At 38.2% G+C, this 23,686-nt stretch overlaps 1 protein-coding gene and 1 pseudogene across 1 annotated transcript in view; one reads left to right on the top strand and one right to left on the bottom strand.

The window, feature by feature from the left end:
* The window catches only part of LHFPL3 (LHFPL tetraspan subfamily member 3), a 694,186-nt gene that overhangs the window by 662,646 nt on the left and 7,854 nt on the right, over window positions 1-23,686 (bottom strand). The window lies entirely within an intron of this gene.
* On the top strand, window positions 4,824-5,567 carry LOC150001728 (small ribosomal subunit protein eS6 pseudogene; annotated as a pseudogene).

Raw genomic sequence — 23,686 nt, 5'->3', positions numbered from 1 at the left:
CATGTCCAGCTTAAAGCAGCTAGAGGAGCTTGAGACCTTCCCCCATTGTCCTTTATAAGATTATAAAGAGTCTTAAATCTGAGAGGAAGGGATTGTTATTTTTTTATTGTTAAAATAACTAATTAATCATTTATTTTAAAAAAAGAATATATGAAAGGGTGAAGCAGGAGAGCTTGTATGTATGATCCATGGGCATGGACTTGGGGGGGGGATTGCTGGGGGAGGGTGGGTGCTGGGTGGAGGGGAGTAGAGGGGGAAAAATTGGAACTATTGTAATAATATAATCAATAAAATATACTTTTAAAAAAAGACCCAGAAAGCTTCCTAGTGCCTTCCACCATGTAAGGACATAAGGAGAAGTCTGTGACCCTGAGGAGGGCCCTGACCCAACCATGCTGGTACCCTGATCTCAGACCTCCAACTTCCAGAACTGGAAGCAATAAATTTCTGTCGTTTACAAACCGCCCAGTCTGTGATATTTTGTTATAGCAGCTCCAACAGACTCAGACATTAGCTCTGTGCCTGAACATCCTGAAACTCCTTGTTAGCATGGTGCAATGGAACATAACAGTGTTTGAGATCAAACTGCCCTGGGTTTGAAGTCAGTCCTTCACTATCTGTGTGACGTTGAGCAAGTTACTCCCCTTTCTCAGTATCAGTTTTATGATATGACACATACCTCATAAAATGGTTAGAAAAAATAAAATCACATGTATGGAGTGCTAGCACATCTTAGATCTCCTAACATACCACATCACATGCATAAATAACTGCATGTCAATAAATGTCCCTAGAGCTTGGCCAGCTTGAAAAGCTTGAAACATGGATCCTAACAGTGGCCACCTGGACATTATGCTAGACCATTCGTAGATACATTTGGGCAAAAATCTTCCCAGAAATATAAAGCTGCTTATATGTTCCCACATGCAGGACTCAGTGACCTGAGTAAGTCAAAGAGTGCCTTGGATGTGTAAGTTGAATGATTCAATTTTGTGGAAAGGACCACCTCAAATTATACTTAGCTTTTTAATATATTTATTGAGCCATTAAGGATGGGGCCATTTGTACCCCCAAATTAATTTTGTCTAAAACATGTTCTTAAAGGCTAAAATCATCTATATATGAAACCAGCATACATGATGGTTAATAGTAACTTTAAAATTTTATTTTTAACTTGTAAAACTGACATAAATGAAGCCTAACACCGGACTTCCATAGTTTTTTTTAAGTTGTCTGAAGTCCCGTTTATGCCAATAAATAGATCCTTCCTTAGTGATTTCAAATACTTAATGTTGCTTCTAAATGAGCTGAAAATATTTCCAAGGAAAAGATCTCTGTACGGAGGGCATTAACCATGCCATGTGTTGTTTCCAGTTGAGAAGGAAGAATCCTGGCTCTCCCTGTGCAGCGCTGCACATCAGCTCTGAGGTAAGCCCCACGTAGTCTCTCCCAGAGAAGGGTCATTTTACTCCCAGGCTCGAGGGCACTGTCAGAGCCCATTTTCTTGGTGATCCATAACTCTAGTTGGGAATTCATCTATGTCTGTCAGTAGACACACATTTGAAAAACGTTTTCTCTGAACTGTCACCGCTATGAAAGGATCATTATGCTGACATCCTCTGTAAGCCGAGCGAGAGCTCATGCTATACACAGAGAAAAGGCCTCACACATCAGAGTTCCCAATGAAAAGCAAGTCTGAACAGCATTTATGAAGACAAAATATTCCCAGGAACCCACATACAGCAACCAAGTTAAATCTCAGTTTTCTTTTTGACAGGCCAGAGATTCATGATCATCTTTCCACCAGGCATACTCAAAACAAAGCTCCCTGCATTTGAAGATCTCCATTGCAGGCTCTGTGAAAGCCACCAATCCTGTATAATCTTTATCACTCAACATGCTTTCTAATTGTCTAAGGAAGCCTGCCTGTGCCCTTACATAATAAGCTGAGGATTCAGAACAATAGGCCTGAACAGTGTCCATCTCAAGTGTATTTAAGAACTAAGGCCGCCACTCGTCAAGGACCTGAATCCCCAAAGGTAAACATACTAAACTGGCACTTTTAAATTACACCCTGCCAACCCTAATGAGAGGTACATTCCAAAGTTGAGCCCATAGCAGTCAGCTTTGCAGAATACTGTTTAATGACAATTACATTTGATTATTTTTTATTATGGTAAAAATACACATAACATAAAATTTACCACTTTATAGTGTATAATTCAATAGCATTACTATATTGTGCAGTTATCACTACTATCCAGTCCCAGAACATTTACATCATCCCCAAACAGAAACCCTGAACTCATTAAGTAGTCATTCCCCATTCCCTTTTGTCCCTAGCTCATGGCAACCACAAATCTGCTTTCTGTTCCCGTGGGTTTGTCTGTTCCAGATATGCATATATGTAAATAGATTCATCTAAATGTGGCATTTTGTATCTTTGATTGAGTCATTTCTGCCATTGCTGTAAGTTACATGATCCCATTGTTAATATTTCCTGCTCTCACCCTAACATCAAGTCTGGTCTATAAGAGGTGTTGATGGTACATTTTACATGTCCACTTGGCCCATTATTCAGTCAAACTCTAACCTAGGTGTTTCCATCCAGGTACTTTATGGATGTGATTAAAGTGCATAATTAGTTGGAAGGCATTAAGGGAAGAACGGAGGCTTCCCTGAAGATGATGTTTCACCTATGGTCAACAGCTTCAGCTCATGCCCAGGGGTTCCAACCTGCCCTTCCTGACAGCCTGACCCACAGATTTCAGACTTGCCCAGACAGTCCCCGTATTGTGTAAGGCAATTTCTTGGAATAAATCTCTTAATATATATGTCTCCTATTCATTTTATTTCTCTAGGTGAACCCTGACTGATACAGGAAGGAGAAAAAAGGCTTAAATACATAGTAGTCTGCTTTTATTCTAGTCCACTGAAATTGGTTACCTAAAACTCAGTGTTTACAGAGTTTTAAAGATGTTCTGTCTTAAATGGTAGTTTTTAATAGTCTTTTGCCCAGATGTCCTAGTCAATAACTATTACTTACTTGCCATTAAGTGAGGAAAAAGGCCTGATTCCACCTGTATCCTGCTGATCAAGTATCTGGTCAATACTGCACACGACTTGTAAAGGAATCACTTGTCTCACAGCTCTGAGACTACTCTGGGTGATGTTCATGATGCTGTGAGACGTGGAGAGCCCAGGAATAGAAGCCTTTACTTCTTAGCTCTTTAAGTACAGTAGGCAAGGAATTCTGCCTTCATAGTACCACCTGGGACTTCCTTCTGAAGGAATAGCCTAGCATAGCTTTCCAGCTCATCTTGTCTGGAAATCCTACTCATCCTATAAAATTTACCTCAAAGACTATCTACTTGATCGTTCATCCCAAGTTCCCAAACTAAATTAAATGTGAAGGCTTGCCTTTGAACTCCTACAACACTTTGTGTCTTAGACCACTTAGCACATTCTGTACTTGAATTTTGTTGTCTGTGTGCTTGAGCCATCCCTTCTCATCAAATTATGCAAGTGATGTATTAATTATCTTTGGGATCCAAAATTAGCACAGTGTCTATTAGGAGATTGTTTGCTGAAGTGAATTAAATCCTAGGAGTCTGGGGAGAGAGGGGAGCCAGAGGGTCCATCTTTAATCCTTTGGGGTCAAAACTGGGTTTATCTTTTCTTTATTCTTTGTCTGTTCCCCAACTCACCCACTTTCACTGTGGCCCTGTTCTACCAAAACTTATGAAAAACACTTGAAATCCATAGTGCCATGGTCCAAATGAAACTTTTCCTGGAAATGATAGAATCTGAGAGGGTTAAGAAGGATCAGGTAAGGATGATTCCAGGCCCACATATCTTCCCATTCTCTTGATTATTTCTTTCCATCATTTCTTTCTTAAACTGGTCCTCACATAATTTAAGGGATAAAGATGTTACCTTTTCCCTAAATATATGGTCAGAGGAAGTCTGCAGTCAACACTAAGGAGAAGAGGAAGATTCTTTTGCCAGCTATATTCTTGCCTTGAGTCTGGATTCTATCCCTTTCTCTCCACCTGCCCTGGGCTGAATATGGAACTGTACAGTGCAAGCAACCACATTTTTCATTTTTTTGTTAGAGCATGTTTCCTTCTGTTATAGAAACTATAACCTAATATGATCATTTTCCTATTACTACATTTATCCTAAAATCTTTCACTCTTTATTATTAATGCCTACCATGTTGTACATTATCCCTTAATCTGATACATCTATGTAATGAACTATATCAATAATATAAATATTTACCTTTCTATATCATATTTTTCTTATAAAAATGAGATTGTGTGTTGGCTTTGCCTTTGTAGTAAATACACTAATTAGTCCTTATGTCATATTAACAACAGATTCAAAGATTGTTCTACTAAATCATTCTGGATGGATCCTAGTAGAGGAAGAGGCTTTCCAGTAATTTCAGTTTCAAGAAATTTCTCCAGTCACTTAAGATATGCTACAGCTATTTCTGAGGATGCATCTTCAAAAGGCTTCTTTTTGGGGGGGGGGTGGAGTTTCAGTGGGAGACTTTACTATTTTATTTAAACAAATTTTATTTTTATAAGCTTGATTCCTTTTGCTTAGAAATCACACCTGATTTATACTTTTATCGCTGTATTAAACTTATAATGGGTGCTTGAAAAACATCAACAGATATATTGACAGACAAAAGTAATTGTTAATCAAGTTCAAATGTGATTTAGTTTCAAGTTACTCTGGTAATGGCAGAGTGTCTGAATCAGAAAATGCTAGCTCTTTTTCGTGGCACCTCGGAAGCAGTCGGGTGTCTCAGGATGAAGCTGAACATCTCTTTCCCAGCCACAGGCTGCCAGAAGCTCATTGAAGTGGACGATGAACACAAATTTCGTACCTTTTATGAGAAGCGTATGGCCACAGAAGTTGCCGCTGGTGCTCTAGGTGAAGAATGGAAGGGTTATGTGGTTCAAATCAGTGGTGGGAATGACAAACAAGGTTTCCCCATGAAGCAGGGGGTCTTGACCCACGGTCACATCCACCTGCTGTTGAGCAAGGGCCATTCCTGTTACAGATCCAGGCGGACTGGAGAGCGAAAGCGCAGATCTGTTTGGGGTTGCACTGTGGATGCCAACCTCAGTGTTCTCAACTTGGTCATTGTGAAAAAAGGGGAGAAAGATATTCCTGGTCTCACTGATACTACTGTACCTCATTGCCTGGCGCCCAAAAGAGCTAGCAGGATCTTCAAACTTTTCAAACTCTCTGAAGAAAATGATGCCTGCCAATACATTGTGAGAAGGCCCCTAAACAAAGAAAGTAAGAAACCTAGGACTAAAACACCTAAGATTCAGTGACTTGTTATTCCACGTGTCCTGCAACACAAATGTTGGCATACTGCTCTGAAGAAACAATGTACTAAGAAAAATAAGGAAGAGGATGCAGAATATGCTAAACCTTTAGCTAAGAGGATGAAGGAGGCCAAAGAAAAACACCAGGAACAAATTGCCAAGAGATGAGAGCTGTCTTCTCTGAGAGCTTCTACCTCTAAGTCTGAGTCCAGTTAAAAATGGGGTTTTCTAAGAGTAAAAAACAAATAAGAACAAACAGAAAGAAAGAAAGAAAGAAAGAAAGAAAGAAAGAAAGAAAGAAAGAAAGAAAGAAAGAAAGAAAGAAAGAAAGAAAGGAAAGAAGGAAGGAAGAAAATTCTAGAATTCTTCTGGACACTGCCCCATCCACAGACCTAAAGAACCATGCTGCTTCTAGTCCCCATCTTAGGAAAGACATGGACAATCAAGAATATAACCAACCCAAGAGTGCAGTGATTAGGTGAAGGAACTATGTCATTTGAAGTACAACTCAGGGAAATAGAGATGTTGAGGACCAAAAAGAGACAACTCTGGGAGGAAAGAGAAACTAAAGACCTATAACCCAACGCTTATCAGGGTATTCTCTCAAAGACAGATTTTACATTTTATGTGTGATCATGGAAAGCAATATTATGATAAATGACTAGAAATTAAAGAGAAGATGGTTTCAGTTTAATATAAGAAGGGTTTTCTAGTAACTGGAATTCATTTTCTATGCTTGGTCAAACTATTAACAATTAAAAATTAAATTCATAAGACCTTTTTGAGTCTAGAAGTGAAATTTTAGACCGTGATTTAGTTTTTCATCTTAATTTTCTTCTAAAATAATTTTTATCAGCCTGGCTTTACATATTGTAATTTCTGATCAGGCTGACTAGTCTCAGTTTACTGGGAGAAGGAGGCCATGAAAAGAAGAAAGACTTCAAATAAATATAATCTTATAATCCCTTTAAGACAATCATGGAAAGGTGCTTTGACTTCTTTATGTTCCAAAGTCTGAAAACAACAAAATTAAAATAGTTGTAAGAGAAGATGCAATCAGCTCTAATGACTGAAGCAAAGATATATAGGAACTGGGAAAGAAAGGGGACATCATACCATGGTTAAGAAAGGCTAAATCAATGAGATACAATGATCTGAAAGAGAAGCAATTTCTGTGGGTGCCTGAACACATGAACTGAATTCACAGATCTTTGCTTCAGGGCCTCTGCACTGCTGTTCCCACTGTCTGGCTTCTCCTCTCACTTTTCTATGTGTCATCTCTCTAGCAGGTCTGTTCTTGAATGATGTCTTATCAGAGAGACTTTTCATCAGCACTCCCAGCCATCATCCTTACCCTGCTGTGCTTTCTCCACAGCACTTATCACCACCTGATATATCATGTATTTAAGTATTTGTTTGTGTTTGCCTGCCCCAGCAGAATGTAAGGTCAGAGAATCCATGTTTGGCTCACTGCTATATCAATAGCATTTAGAACAGTACCTATGGCTCTGCAGGTGCTCAATAAAGATTAGCGGAATGAATGAATGAACCTTCCATTCAGGCTTTAGTCTTTAGTCTTGCCCTTTATCCTTCAAATTAACATCCACTCAGAGTCTCAATACCAGTCCCTTTATAGTTAATAGGAGGAAAATAAGACAGTTCAGTGTAGTAGTTATGAGTATGGATCCAGGAACCACACCCCCTCAGTTTAAGCCTGGCTTTATCACTCCCTCAACAGCATTGTCCAACAGAACTTTCCACAACTAAAGAGCTGTTCTGCACTGTCCAATACAGTTTCCACCAGCCCCATGGACCTATTGAGCACTTGAAGTATGGTTAGTGTGACTGAGCAACTAAATTTTTAATGTCATTTAACTTAAATTTAAATTTAAGTAGTTGCATGTGACTAGAGTTTATTGTAATAGACAGCACAGTTCTAGCTATATGATCCCAGAAACATTCCTTAATCAGTCTGTGCCTCCATTTCCTCATCAGTTAAATGATAACAGCAATTACAATAAGAATAAATAGTGCCCCATATATTTTATGAGTATTACATGAGGTATATGTAGAGCACTAGAATAGTACCTGATACATAGTGAGCTCTCAGTAAATGGTATTACTGAAGCCAAAAGAATCTGCCTTTGCAATAACACTGAATTCTTAGTCAGACATAACAATATTAATCTAATATGTAAATAAACATAAGGAAATATAGGTATTTCCAAATATAAAATTATATCAAATACATGATAACTCAGAAAATAGAGTAAATATAAAAGAAATTAAAATAGCATGCCAACAAGTTGACAATTTTAGTTGACTGTAAATGTTACTCTTTAATAAAATAGCAGTTACCATAGCAGCCAGACATCACAAAGTCATTTCAAAATCAAACACAAAGAACATCTTCTTGGGGACTTCCGGCCAAGATGGAGGCTTAGACGGACACGCTAGGTCTCCCTCTACAACTAGAGAGGAATACAACTACTTCAAAACAAAGGATAACTAGAAATTCCAGAAAATAAAACTACACGGAAGTCCAACATATGAAGTTATAAACCAGCGGTGCCATTTGGGCAGGTAAGAGTTAAAGAGGGCAGCGCTGTTTGCGGTCGCACCTGGAGCGGCCGGGCAGCGAGGAATCCCGGCTGCGGTCAAGCCCCTGGCGGTGCGCGACCCCGGCGCTGGGGAGAGCGGCCGCCGCATCTCCTTGAACAGTGAGGCCCAGGGGGGCGGGAGGACGGATCCCGGTCTCCTAGCTGAATAACTGTGTGAATCCATCTTGGACCCCCGCCCCCAAAAAAAGCACCACAGGGCTGCGAAATAGGTCGCAGACAGGCGCCAGTCGCTGAATTGTGACGCGTACACAGGCACTGCCCCTTACAGCCGGCCCAAGAAAACAAAACGCATCTGTCAAAATGAGGCAGACAACTATAGAAATCCCGGTAGCACAGCTCACCAGGCAACAGATAGAGAACCTGACAGATGAACAGATAAGAAACCTGTCAGAGGCTCAGTTCTGGGCCATTGTTATCAGGTGGCTTACAGAATTCACAAAAGAGCAGGAAAAAGATAAGAAAGAAGCGAAAAACATTCATAACGAAAGGAACAAAACCACATACGAGACAGATGGTGAGGAAAAAAAATCCAGAGTTCATTTCAACAAACTGGAATATGGAGAAGGAACAAGCAGTCAACCAATGCAGAGAGAGGAAATGGGAAGCAACAATGAGAGGATCAGAAACCTCTGGGACAGCCATAAAAGGCCCAACATAAGAATCATTGGTTTGCCAGAGAATGAGGAAGATGAACTAGAACTTGAAAAATTGAGTGAAAATATAATAAAGGAGAACTTCCCAGACTTGGGGAAGGGAATAGACTTGCAGGTCCAGGAAGCAAGGAGAGTTCCCAAGAGACTGGACCCAGGGAGAACCACCCCAAGACACATTATAATCAAAATGTCAAAAATTAAAGATAAAGAGAGAATCTTAAAAGCAGCAAGAGAGAAGAAAAGAATTATGTACAAATGGGTCCCAATTAGACTATCAGCTGACTTCTCAAGAGAGACCCTACAGGCAAGAAGGGACTGGCAAGAAATATTTAAAGTAATGAAAATCCAAAACCTACAACCACGAATACTCTATCCAGCGAAATTGTCATTCAGAATAGAAGGACAGAGAAAGTGTTTCCAGGACAAAATAAAACTGAAAGAGTTCATTAGATCCAAACCACTGTTATATGAGATGTTAAAGGGACTGGTTTAAAAAACAGAAGCTAGGGAGAGGAAACAAAGGCAAACTAAACAGGCAACGAGAGTGGAAAAGGAACTGTGGGTACGGGAAGCATATTGGGGGGAGGTCAACAGGGAGGGGGAGTGGGGAGAGGGAGGGAGATGATATAGGAATTGGGGATCATGGTAGGAGGGAATGGAATAGACGGAGAGAGGTTGGGAGGAACTGTATGCACAACTAATGGACATAATCTAAAAGGGGGGGACAACTGGAGGGAGGGGGGCCACCGGGTGGAGGGGAGCAGAGGGAAGGGAAATTGGCACAAATGTAATATTTTAATCAATAAAACACATTAAATCTGAAAAAAAAAGAAAAAAAAAAGAGTATCAAAGCTAAAAAAAAGAACATCTTCTTAAGAAATCTTGTGAACAATGTAACTGAGCAATATCATGAAAGATTCCCTTGTATGTCTTGGATTTTACCAAAAAGAATAATTTGTTTCCCAACAATTTTCTACAGCTTTCAGTATCTACTTTACAGCTGCACCCGATATTCTACATATCTTTCTATATCTGAGGGTTTATTTTTGTTTTTAAAAAACTCAACAGTTAAAAAGCTAAAACAATTATTTTATATGAAAAATGGTTATAAAATATATCTTATGACATCACGTTATTATTGCCTTTGAAAGCAGCAAACTGATGTTATTGTATTTTGAAAGAGGCTTGAATTAATGTTTTTTGTATTGTCTTTTTGTTAGCCTCCAAATACTAGTGAAATATTCTTTCCCTAACTATATAGGTTTTCTTTTCCTCCTTCCCAGAAAATGTGAATGTCAAGTCAAATTTGCAAAAAAATAGGTGGGCTGGGTGTGGGGGTGGGACAAAAAGAGTTTTTGGCTCCCTGATTAGATGTTACCTGATCAGTTTTCCTCTTGCAACCATTATATAAATGTCTGTAAATGGAGCAGGGATAGTGGAAACTGCACAAGATTGCTGCTGCTCTGTCACATGTCAGTCCCATCTGTTTATCTTCTTGAATTATACAGCTCTCTGTCTTTTTGTCTTTTCCTTTGTCCTCTAGATCTTCCTGCCTTGCTCTATCTACTCTCAGATTTTATGGTTGTTACTTTAAAGGCTGAGAACTAAAATAATTTCTTTTGGAAAATAATCTGTTTGAAAACAAGGTTTAGTGTTTACTTGGTTCTATGACATTTTTATTCTTTGTGTTAAGGTCAAAAATTACACACCATAAAGATAATACCTGTTTTCTTAAGCAGAGCCTAAATCATACATAAATGATAAGATATTCAGTTACACTGATCCTGTGGGAAAATCACTATGTTGACCCCTTCTCTAAAGAGCAGAAAAATTGTCTGTATACCAGTTCCAGAACAGAACTTTGAGTTGTGGCATCAAGTTAATACACTGGAAGATAAGGCAAACTTACAACAAGAATCCTCAGCACTAAATATACAATGATGGCTAAAACAGCCAAGATCCCTATCCTCCAGAAGCTTCCAGTATGAAGGTCACAAGGAGCTACAATTACTAACAACTACACTTCCTGTGTGATCCCTAATATCTACAGATCCCAATGTCCAACCCAAAAAGAGGGCTTAAGGGGCACTCATTCCAATAAGTTAACAACTTCCTCTGTTCTCCTCTATTATCAATCTTCACACAAACCTAGAATGGAAAGAGCTTTACCCAACAAAAAATGGAATAGCAATAAATTGACAGCTCCAATATGTACACGATTTCTTTTCTAGATGAAAAGAGAAATAAAATAATGAGATCATATGGGATTTACACAGTACAACAACTTACTACGTCCTTTACTTATTTTTGTTTTTTTCCGGAACTGCCTTTCTACAGTGATGCCAATGATGGTGCCAACGATGATAATGTTGATGTCAATACCTAATGTTTGAGTGTTTTCTGTGTTCTAGACATGAACTAAGTACTACATTTATCTTCGTTTTACAAATGAGGCACAGATAGGCTAAATAACTATCCCAAGGTCATACAATGACCTTTTAAGTGATGCAATCACCACACAAACTCAAATGTTTCAGGGCTTATGCACTTATCTAGTATGGTATAGCTGCCTTAATACTTTTCTTTTTCTTCCTTTTTTCTTTTTAGTAATACAAAATTCTTTCCAAACCTAAGAAGAAAACCAATCACAAAAAGATTCTAAATATTAGAAAGTGTTTTAGTTTTTCTATCTTCTCTAACACACATAACAGGCACTCAATAAGGAAGGATAAATTAATTAACAAAAGAATAAAACAAGGACTGAGAACCCAATAACAGTATTTCTGTGATTCATTCTGTATTTTTATATTAAAACTAAGAAATCTACTGCATTATATGCATATGCCATTGGCGGTGGAGACCTTCATTCCTTTGCTTTTAATATATAGTTGATCTTAGAAAAATGATGTTAACTCACTGTGGGAAATACATTTCTCTGATCCTGTCCCTCTTTTAGCAATGACATAAATTGGTGACTTAGCACTTTGAAGTTTGGAGTTTATGTGGGCACAGAATTAAACAAAGTCAACTGAATATTATCCATGGGATTTACATTTTAGGTAATAAAGCAGATCAGATGACCCAAAAGACCTTCTCAAATAGAACACCTCAAAATGCTGCATAAAAATACAGAACATTTTTACCATGCATAACCAAGCTGATAGGAAAAGAAGTTCATAGAGGTAAGAAAAAAGACAAAGCAAGAATCCAAAGAAGCAATTGAGCAGTAAAGTTGACACTGACCTTGGTGGCACTAACCAATTGTTAGTGGTTTAAATTCTTACTCATCTTTTTCATATGATACTCATTTAAAAAATTATATTATTACAATAGCAATTGCTAGAATAAATGAGTATATTTGGAAGCATTTATAATGTAAACTTGGCAAAAACATTTATTAAATTTATTTCATATAAGAAAACTAGAACATGTTATATACTGAATTTGTTTAAACCATGCTGCCATAATTTGTAAATATTCTAACAAGTAACTTGAACTTTCTTTCATGAACATCTATTTTGTTCCTTTTAGGTTATGCTTGAGATAGTTACATGCAATTCTGGATCAAAACTTTTAATGATGTCTTTAAAAGTCTCGCTCTATTCTTTTTTAAGATTTTATTTATTTTTAGAGAGAGGGGAAGGGAGGGAGAAAGAAAGGGAGAGAAATATTAATGTGTGGTTGCCTCTCGCACACCCCCAACTGGGGACCTGGTCTGTGACATAGGCATGTATCCTGACTGGGAATCAAACCCGCAACCCTTTGGTTTGCAGACCGGCACTCAATCCACTGAGCTATACCAGCCGGGGATAAAAGTCTCACTCTAGACAAACAGTTTGTCCTAAGTTTGTAGCAATTAAAAATTAGTGAGTTTGGTAACCAAATTAAGAAATTAGAAAAAGAACAGAGGAATAAACCCAAAACAAATAGAAAAAATAAAATGAAAAATAAAAGCAAAAATTAATGCTATATAACAGCAGAAGATAACAGAGAAGAACAACGAAGATAAAGTTGACTTCTAAAAAGACTAATAAACCTGACAAACTTTTGGCAAAATTGACGTCAAAGAACAAATCCTAAATGATTGTAAGAGTATGAATAGTTATACACCAATAAATAGAAAAATGTAGAGGAAATGGACAAATTCTTGGAAAAATATATTTTTACAAACTGACTAAAGACGAAATAAAAAGTTGAATGAATCTATAACCATTAAAAAATATAATCAGTAGTTAAAATATTCCTACAAAGAAATATGAGGCCCAGACAGTTTTATAAGATAATTCTACTAAGCACTCAAAGAACAGATTATTCCAATAGCACAAAAATTCTTTCAAAAACTGAGACTTCTCAACTACTTTTAAGAATCTTACATAATCCTGACACCTAAATTAGATACAGACAATATGACAAAGAAAAAAAAGACTGACCTTATTCATGAAAATACTCTTTAAAATATTAAATAAAATGTTAAGAGATTGAGATTCACAGTATATATCAAAGTGGTGTTTTTAAAATGCATGATTCTTTCACATTAGAAAATCTAGTATTATAATTCATCTCATCAATACCTATTAATTAGAAGTCATTTTATCATTTCACCAGATGCAGAAAATGAATTCCATAAAATTTAACATATATTCACAATCTAAAAACTTCTTATCATTGTAGGAATATAAGGAGAACTTCCTTGGTCTCATAAATAGTATTTGAAAAATATCTACTCCATATGTAATACTAAATGGTGAAATATTAAAAACATTTTCTTTAAAGACAGGAAGATAAAAAGTAAAGAATGTGTTGCTCAGGAATATGTACACTAGTGTACTATACACACACACACACATTACATTAGTATTATAAGGAATGTAGCATAATAATACAAAACTCAGGAAAGTGGCTACCTCTGGGTGGATATAATCAGGAAAGTGGGTGGCAGACACACAAATGGTCATCTTATTATTATTCTTTAAACCATACACACAAACACACACACAAATGTAAAAGATGCTATTCATAAAATATATTATTCATAATGTGTTTGCAGATGAACTAAAACAATGATTCATTTTGCAAATATTAAACAAAAGCAGAATGATGCCTAGGCTAAATAGCATTATAACTTTAATTGAAATTTAAATAACCTTCTCTTTCATTTTACAAATTCAAGTCTGCCTTCACATAAGTCATATTTCTACACTAAACAGCTCATACTTTGACATGTTTGGGGATAAATTCTCATGTCATCATGAAACTTGGAGAGGGAGGATTATGTGTGAGACTCATTCCATTAATTGAATAAATCTACCACAATGAAAACTTTAATGTTTAGGGACCACCTCTCAAATATCAGATTGGTTTAAATCAATTCTTTAACAGTACACAGAGGAAGGGGACAGCCCTTGTCAAATAAACTTATACTGATTGTAGAATTTTTACTCTTCGTTCCATGCACACTTATTCCACCCTCAAATTCTAAGAGGTCCCACAGCAATGCCAGGATGCCAAATTGAACTGCAGGATCAGGACAGTCTGTTCAGGCACAGACACTTCAGTAGGCAATGGAGCCAGAGTGGGGCATTGGGACTAATAAGGGAGAATTCTGGTGAGAATTAAAAATAATGTTTTTGAGCGTGAGATGGAAAAAATGGCTTGCTGTTGAACAGGAAAGTGTGCTTTTTTGGAAATTTTCCTCTAACAAACCTTCTGCCCTTCAGGTCCCTGAAGAGATAAAAAAGAAACCAGATTGAGCACAGGTCCCATTAAAAGACAAACAAACAGAATTTGTGTGTTTTCTGAGTGGTTTCTAATGACAAAAGCTATGTGACAGTGTATGACTGTGTTCAATTGCAATAGTGAGGGAGAAAGCAGGCACTCAATTCTTCTTTTTGTTGTTGTTGTTGATGTTGTTAAGGAACTGGAGGCTGGAATACAGCAGGTAGGAGGTAGTAATGAAATTAGATTCCCAGTTTTTTATTGTGAAGCATTATTTGCCTGTGGTTGGGGTCAGTGTTCTGAGTTATTGTAAATAATATTTTTAAATTCTGAAGGGTCCCTAAAGTTTCCCAAGAAATGGAATTTCCAACTCTACATTTTGCAAAAGATGCTCAGGCTACTAACCATATACATAGTTCATGACCATCAGGATCAAACAGCTGTTTAGAATTCTGTAGTTCTGAATACCTCAACTTCTTTTGAATTCTCCAGTGACTTGTTAACTCTCTAGTGATGTCTAAGTTTTTCCACAGTGTCCATCACCAGACTAAGAAATGACACTGAAAGTGCTTCAACAAAAGACCATGCCAGTGAGTCCTCTAAAAATGTAGGCTGCTTGACAGTCATAAAAGCTTCTTAGAAGGTCAGATAAGTTATAGAGACTAACTTAAAATAACTTATATCAAACCCTGACCTTCGTGGTTCAGTTGACTGGGCATCATTCCCCAAAGCAAAAGTTCACCGGTTCAATTCCCAGTCAAGGCATATGCCTGGTTGCAGGTTTGGTCCCTGGTCAGGGCATGTTTGAGAGCCAAGTGATCAATCTCTCTCTCTCCTCTCTCTCTCTCTCCTCTCTCTCTCTCTCCTCTCTCTCTCTCTCTCTCTCTCTCTCTCTCTCTCTCTCTCTCCCTCTCTCTCCCCCTCTCCCTCTTCTTCTCCCCCTCCCTCTCCGCTCCCCCTCCCCCTCCATTCTCATCTCTCTAAAATAAGTTCAAAAAATATTTTAAAAAATTTATATCAAGGCAATGCACTGGAGGAAAGTCCAGGAGTTGGCTTTTTCCTTGTAAGTAAAAGGAGCTTTCTTCCTACTGCATGCATTCTGAATGACTCTCTTATCTCATTCTTTTTCAACCTTCATATTTTGTCCTCTAACCTCCATCCTCTAAAATGCTATCTTACAAGCAATGTCAGGGTGAAAATGACTCTGGACCTGATCCTATAAAAGTCGAAGTTCTGAGAAGCACAAGAAGACAGGGCTAGAGCTCCCTCTAGAGCCCATCCCGCAGTCAGTGGAGGGGCCCTCAGTAAATTGACCCAGTTCTGGGCAGATCTTGGTCCACTTCCCCATCCTAGCTCATCTTGCTGTGTAGAACCCTTTCCAGGAGACTGAAGGGTCTACAAGAGCAGATCTGTTCACTATGACCTACAGGATGCATATGGGAGACTGTCCAGCAGCAGTGTTCACCAGCGTTTCTTCACCTGCATCCCCCATGATGCTTAGCTAATAAGTTCTCTTGTCCACATCAGCTCTTGATGTCCACCAGAAAAGGGATATTGATAATAAATAGAGCAGAAAACGTTCATTTGTTCATTTGTTCAATGCAGTGGTTTAGGTCATAGTCACAGTTGTAGTAATAAAAAACTAATATTCTTGTTTTATAAGTCGATGTTTTTAAACCTGAAATGAAACTATTAATAACAAGCAATTTTGGGGTTTCCTTTTAAAGCTTATTCTGAAAGCTAAAGAAATACACGGAATTAACATGTTAATGAAAAACAGCAATATAATCATCATTTGAGCATAAATTGGAGAAACTTAAAGCACTACTTTTTTAAAGTATATGATATTGATTATGCTATTAGAGTTGTCCTAATTATCTCCCCTTTGGTCCCCTCCACCCAGTACCCCCCCTTCCCTTTACCAATCCCACCCCCCACAGTTCATGTCAATGGGTTGTGTAAGTTCTTTGGTTTCTCCATTACCTATACTACTCTTAACATCCTCCTGTCTATTTTGTACCAACCAATTATGCTTCTTAATCCCTGAACAATTTTCCCCTTTCCCCCTCTTCACCTTCCCAGGTGACACCCTCCAAATGATCCCCAAACCTATGATTCTGTTCCTATTCTGATTGTTTGCCTAGTTTGTTTTTGTTTTGATTTTTTAGATTCAGTTGTTGATAGTTGTGAGTTTGTTGTCATTTTAATGTTTACTTTTGATCTTCTTCTTTTTCTAAAATAAGTCCCTTTAATATTTCATATAATAATGGCTTGGTAAAGATGAGCTCCTTTAGCTTTACCTTGTCTGGGAAGCACTATCTGCCCTTCCATTCTACATGATAGCTTTGCTGGATAGAGTAATCTAGGTTGGAGGTCCTTGCTTTTCATCACTTGGAATATTTCTTGCCAGTCCCTTCTTGCCTGCAAAGTTTCTTTTGAGAAATCAGCTGACAGTCCTACAGGAATTCCTTTGTAGGTAACTCTACTTTTCTCTTTCTGCTTTTAGATTCTCTCTTTATCTTTAACCTTTGGCATTTTAATTATGATGTGTCTTGGTGTGGTCTTCTTTGGGTCTCGCTTGTTTGGACTCTCTTTGCTTCCCGGACCTGTATATCTATTTTCTTCACCATAAGGAAGTTTTCCTTCATTATTTTTTCAAATAAGTTTTCAACTTCTTGCTCTTCCTCTTCTCCTTCTGGCATGGCTATGATTCATATGATGATAAGTTTAAAGTTATCCCAGAGGTTCCAAAGCCTCTCCTCATTTTTTATAAGCATATTTTATTGATTATATTGTTACAATAGTTCCAATTTTTCCCCTTTTGCTACCCTCCACCCAGCACCCACCCTCCCTCAACAACTCCCCATCCCCAAGTCCATGCCCATGGGTCATACATACAAGCTCTCCTGCCTCACCCTTTCATATATTCTTCTTCTTTTTAATAATTAATTATTTTAACAATAAAAATAACAATCCCTCCCTCTCAGACTTAAGACCCTTTATAATCTTATAAAGAACAATGGGCAAAGGTCCTGAGCTCCTCTAGCTGCTTCAAGCTGAACATGGTCATCGTCCTACCCTTGGGTCCAGAAATCCCCAATAAGAGTGGGTGTGTGGAGGGGCGGGTGGCCTTCCCACATGGGGAAGGATCTTGCAGACTCCAGGTCAGTTGGCTGTCCCCAGACAATGGCATGCTTGATTTAACAGGCTGGCATACTTGTTGTATTCTGGGGGCAACAGATTTGGTGACAGGGTTAAAAGACATCATTCAATCCATAACCACTAGATGACAAAAGACAGGTATTAATTTCTCAATGTCCCACATTAGGGAAAAGAAGGGCTTCTTTGGAGGAAGGTGTGCCAGGTACATTTCACCTGTCCAAAACCCCTTTGCCTATTATACTTAGTTTGGGCTGAGGGAAATAGTTTAGGTTTCCTCCCTCTCAGACCTCTGGGCTCTTTCTGTCCAAGCCATTAGGACAGAAAGGAGAAACCAATTTTAAAGTGAAGCCCACAGTCCACCCCATTCTTCACCAACCCAGCCACTTAGTTCAGCCAAACCATTGAGTCTCAAGAGGCAGCGATGCAGAGAGGATTAACTGAGGCCTATACGTACAGACAATCACCCAGGTATGTGATCATAGGCTTATGCCCTTTGAAAACAGAAAACACATGGTAATTTATGTAACATAACCCACATACAAGTCTCTAAATCTGTAGGACTGTCTTATCAGAAAGACATCCAGTTGCAAGGCATTTGACATTCTTCTTGCCTACAAATTAAACCTCTTTGATAATACCACAGACATAGTTTAATTTTCAAATCAAAACAAACTTTAAATGAACATAAACTTTAAAGATGTTTAGCTGCACTACTTTATACTCTACCACTGAGCATTGTGATTTTCCTTGAATCACGATTTTTCTCCCTAAGATTACCCTCCTTGTCATTAAAGGGACTGCATTAATTCTATTTTTAATTTGTTCTGTTCATTTGCATAAACACAACAAGAGCAGAAAATGATCACTTATGATCTTTAGTTCTGCTTTGCTGGAACTTACGCAAGGAACATTTAGGGTGACCTTCAGTCTGCCCTTCAAGGCACAGAAGCAGAACCACATACCTGGCATTCAGCCTTGCCTGTAAACACCTGTCTTTTACAAGTCCTTCTGGTTTTCCATTGTGCCTTAAGGTCCCTTATAGCCATCTTTCAGGAAAACAACCTTCATTCCTTCCTTGGAGAGATTGCCATGGATCAAACATCCAACCAAGGTACCAGGCCTTTTATCTCATGGGCTTTTATTACCTTTGAAAGTCAATCTCAGTTCCTCAGGGCTTTTTGGTAACAACAAGAGCCCAAGCATGTCTCCTTTAGGCATGACATTTCAGTCAAAGTCTTAGTCAAAAAAAAAAAAAAAAAAACTCTATTAACCACTGGTCTTATTAGTTTTATGCAAATAAACTTATGTCATTACTTACTTGCTTAGAATGCCAAACTCTGGAGGGATCAGATAGGGAGAAAAATATACAGTGTGAAGGAAAATCCTTGTCCTTCTAATATTCACTGAACTGCATTTCCATTCTTTATATTTTCATTTTTTCCCTCACTAAAATTTTTTTTGTTTGTTTTTCCATTACAGATGTCCCACTTTTTTCCCCCTCTTGCTTCCCTGCACCCTGCCCCCCTTTCTCCCACATTCAGTCCCCACCCAGTTGTCCATGTCCATGGTTTATACATGTTCTTTGGCTAGACCCTTCCTCTTCTTACCCCCTTCTCTCCCTCCCATCTACCCCTTTGTTACTGTTAGTTTATTTCTTGTTTACATACCTCTGGTTCAATTTTGCTCATTTATTTGTGTTGTTCATTAGTTTCCCGTAACAGGTGATAGCATAAGGTATTTTTCTTTCATTGCCAGGCTTATTTAGCTAAGCATAATTCTCTCTAGTTCCATCCATGTTGTTGCAAATGGTAGAAGCCCCTTCTTTCTTTCAGTACTTATTAATTGCCATTTTCCCCCTTTGTACTCGTGTTCCTCTCTGTCTCTCTCTGTTTCTTCATCTTCTTAAAGCATACCCCTTAGCATCTCTTGCAATGCTGGTTTGGTGGAGATGTATTCTTTTAGCCTTCTTTTGTCTTGGAAACTCCTTATTTCACCTTCCATTTTGAATGAGAGTCTTGCTGAGTAGAGTATTCTTGGTTGTAGGTCTTTGTTTTTCATTGCTTGGAATATTTTTTGCCATTCCCTTCTGGCTTGTAGTGTTTCTGCTGAGAAATCTGATGATAGCCTTATTGGAGCTCCCTTGTCTGTTATTAGTTGTTTCTCTATTGCTGCTTTTAGGATTCTTTCTTTGTCTTTGAATATTGCCATTTTAATTATGATGTGTCTTGAAGTGGGCCTGTTGGGGTTCATCTTCATTGGGACCCTCTGTGTTTCCTGGACTTGCATGACTCTTTCTCTCCTGATGTTAGGGAAGTTTTCTGTCATTAGTCTTTCAAAGAGGTTTTCTATCCCTTGCTCTTCTTCTTCTCCTTCTGGAATTCCTATGATACGGATATTATTACATTTCATGTTGTCCTGCAGCTGTCTTAGAACCTCTTCATTCTTTTTTCATTTTGTTGCACTGTCTGGGAGTTTTTGTCTACATTGTCTTCCAGCTCGCTGATCCAATCTTCTGCTTCCTCTAGCCTGCTTTTAATTCCTTCTATTGTGTTCTTCAATTCAGAGATTGTATTCTTCATTTTCTCCTGGCTCTTATTGATAGCTTCTATGACCGTTTTCATGCTGGTGTAATTTTCAGTAAGTTCCTTGTAGTTTTTCTGGAGTTCCCTGTAGTTTCCCTGGAGTTCTTTGTAGTTTCTGCTGAGCTCATTGAGCTGCTCCATAATCCACGCTTTCAATTCCATATTTGATAGTTGGCTCCTCTCTATTTCATTTGCACTCTTTCTGGGGATTCTACCTTTCCTTTCGATGGGGGGTTGTTTCTCTGTCTCCCCATTTTTGTGACTCCTATTGTTTGTTGGTGCATCTTAGAATGATCTGCACTTCCTAAATCTGCCCCTGGTGGCATCAGATTGTACACCAGTCTGGCCCTAGGCTGCCTGTTGGAGACTTCCAGGGATCTACTGCCTTTGTCTGTCTCCTTTAGTTGTTAATCTATTCAATCTGTGATTAGCTATCAGGCTTAAGGACTGAGGGTGTGGCAGCTTAATTTCTGCAGGCAGAGCTTTTGCTTCCCCTCAGGCTGACACCACTTGGAGCGGGGGGAATGGTCTGCCTGTAGTACTGGGGATGAGTCAGCAGTGGTTCCCGGTCGGCTGCTTCCCCAGTTCTCCTCTCAAAGCCACCACGTCAAACTCTCCCCAAGCGTCTCTAGTCCTCTCTGCCTTCCCTCCGCTCGAGCCCAGGGTAAGTGAGGGCCAAAATATTTTCGTATGTGATCCGCTTAAGAGCTCTTTTTCTCCAGCTGTTTCTCTCCAGCTAGCAAGGAACCCTGTAGCTTTTTGCTTTTCATAGCTGGATACTATTTTACTTTCCACTCTGTTGCTGTAGGCTGGGAAGCTCAGCTGGGGGTTTAGACCGTGCGCTTCTCAGGGGGAACCCCCGGCTGCTGAGTTGTTTCTCAGTCCCTTCAGCTGCCACCCGTGTGAGCCCAGCCAGCCCTTTCACATCTCCGCACTCCCTACCGGTCACATTGTGATGTAGCGGCCTTTTCTGTCTCTCAGTGGTTATAAGACTTCTCTCCAGCTAGTGTTTGGTTGGTTATTCCAGATGATTTCTCCAAAATTAAGTTGTAAATCCAGCCTAGTTTTGGGAGGAGGTTAGTGTAGCTTCCACTTACTCTTCCACCATCTTGTTTCTCTCCTCATTTTTTAAAAATTCTTGTTTCCCCATTCTGTACTAGTTGTTTATTTCTTCCTTATATTCCAAATTGCTTATTGCAACCCCAGCTTCCTTCCCTTCCCCATTGGTTTCTCGTGGGTTTTCCTTCACTTCCCTTAGCATAGCCTTCACCTGTTCCATTATGTGTTTGCCATACTCAAGCATGTCTGTCAAGTCTGTGAGCATAATTATCACCAACATTTTGAACTCTATGTCTGTTAGGTTAGCTATCTCTCCATTACTTAGTTATCCCACTGAAGCTTTGATCTACCTGCTCCCTCTTTTGAGCCATACTTCTCTGTCTCAACTTGACAGCCTCCTGTGTTTGCCTCTGTATCTTAGGTACAGCTGTCACACATGTTACATTGTAAGGGGCAGAGCCTTAGGTATGTCATTGCAGGGCATCCTGTTTCACCATATTGTGGCACTGTCTGGATGAGTATTACTTCTTTATATCTTTGTTGGACTTCCATGCAGTTCAATTTTCTGGTAGTTCTGGGGGGTTTTAGTTTTGATGTTGGTGTAATTTTTCTTATGGTTGTGGGAAGAGATGAAATGTGTCTACTTACACCTCCATCTAGGCCAGAAGTAAATCACTACTTTCTTTACTTAGGACAAAAAATAAAGATTCAGAAATATAATATTGAGAAACAATTTCAGAACATTACAGCTACATTTAAAATACTCAGAAAAAATGCTGCTTCAGATTTGTTCCTGTTGTTACATGATGTTATTACATATCAAGAATATTCCATTTTGCCTTTGATAACTGTGAAGAAATAATCGGGCATTTCTCTATCACTTGGGGGAACTTAAGGATGCCTAAGTGCTTAGGACCTAACATAGTCAAAATATTGGCTCACAATGCCTTTAAAACATATTTTTTTCCAAGTTTGTTTAGTTGAAATTATTAAAGAGTTTAAATTATCTCCAAAATACATTCTTGTTACTTTGAGTCATTACTCTAGACACAAATGAAATTGAAGAGCTAGAGACTGTGAACACAAAATTAAACCCTTAACTGAATATGGTGTTTGTTAGTAACATACAATGTCAATTATAGGCATCACAATGACATTTATATAATACTGTGAATCTTCTAAAAAGATTTCATAGCCATTATCTTTCTTGATCCTCAGAACAAGGTAAGTATGGCATATACAAGTTGTGAAACAAAAATTCTCCTTTAAATTGTGCATTGTGAGTTTAATCTAAATTCTATCAACTAAATTTTCTGAATACTGACCATGCCACCAGCCCTGTTCTCTTTAATGGTAGCAGCAGTAATAATAATAGTAATCATAGCTAACATTTATTGAGTGCTTACTATGTGTTGGGTCTACTTTTAGGTGTTTTCAATGGATTGATTCAATAATCCTAAGAACACAGGAATAGGTATTTTTAGTTAAGGTCATTACATAAAGGAAATCTAACTCTGGATACCTATTGGTTTGCCTAGGATTATACCCTATTTGCCTTCTGCTTTAATTTAACCCTAGTTTTGATGATTTTTTAAACATTTGCTTTATTGGTAAGTGCTCAGCAACATTTGGTTAACAGATAATATATTTTTACTGTCTATAAGTTGCAGTTAAAAACAGTTCTGCATTTGATTCAGGGCAGGAACACATGATACAGAGCCAGTAATGCTGACATTTGCTCTTGTCCTGTAGGAATCACAGTCAAAGAGTGACAGCAATGATATCAGAGATATAACCAAGAGAACAGAGTCGGTAAAGACCCACCCAGGTGCTAGGTTTGGTAAATGAAAAGGACAGAATGAGGAGAACTTCAAAATACCTAAACATACTTGATGAAGAAAATCTGGCAAACATGCAGACAATTATTTTCCCTGTAAATAGCAGTTCCTTCCCTTCATGTTGATACCAAATTGTGAAAGTGCATATTGAAGACTTATACTAAACAAATGAACATTAAACTGGGAGGCAAAAGAAAAGTGGTAGAAATAGCACTGCATTCTGAATTGATATGTGTTAGTCTCAACTTTTAAAAGGTATAATTTTGGCAAGATTCCAAGGTATTATGCCATAGGGCAGAGGGAGTGTCTGATTTTAACTCAAACCGTTTACTCGCTCTGTGACTGTGAATGATTTTTAAGGATCAATTTCTTCATCTGCAAAAATGGGTATTAAAATACTAAATCTGTAGAGTTGTGAAAGTTAAGTATACTAAAGTATTTTGCAAATAGTACTTGCTCAAAAGTCAGTATTTACCATTAATATTTATAAATAAGTTTTAATATCCATCCATTTTCTGAAAGTGTATGAGTCTATATCCACTTAGCACTGGTTAAGTACACTTGTTTAAATGTTTGCTTAGCCATATTGTTGCTCAAAGGTAGACCATGACATTTTTTATAGCATAAATGGCCAAAGGAAATCAATCTGGAAAAATAATTCTTATTTTCAATCAACCCATAACACTGGGGAACAAAATTTTCGTT

This window comes from Furipterus horrens, unplaced genomic scaffold (genome assembly GCF_987537825.1).
Source record: "Furipterus horrens unplaced genomic scaffold, mFurHor1.1.pri manual_scaffold_9, whole genome shotgun sequence".
Taxonomy (NCBI): domain Eukaryota; kingdom Metazoa; phylum Chordata; class Mammalia; order Chiroptera; family Furipteridae; genus Furipterus; species Furipterus horrens.
Note: the sequence above shows the minus strand (reverse complement) of the source record. Positions and strands in the feature narration are given on the sequence as shown.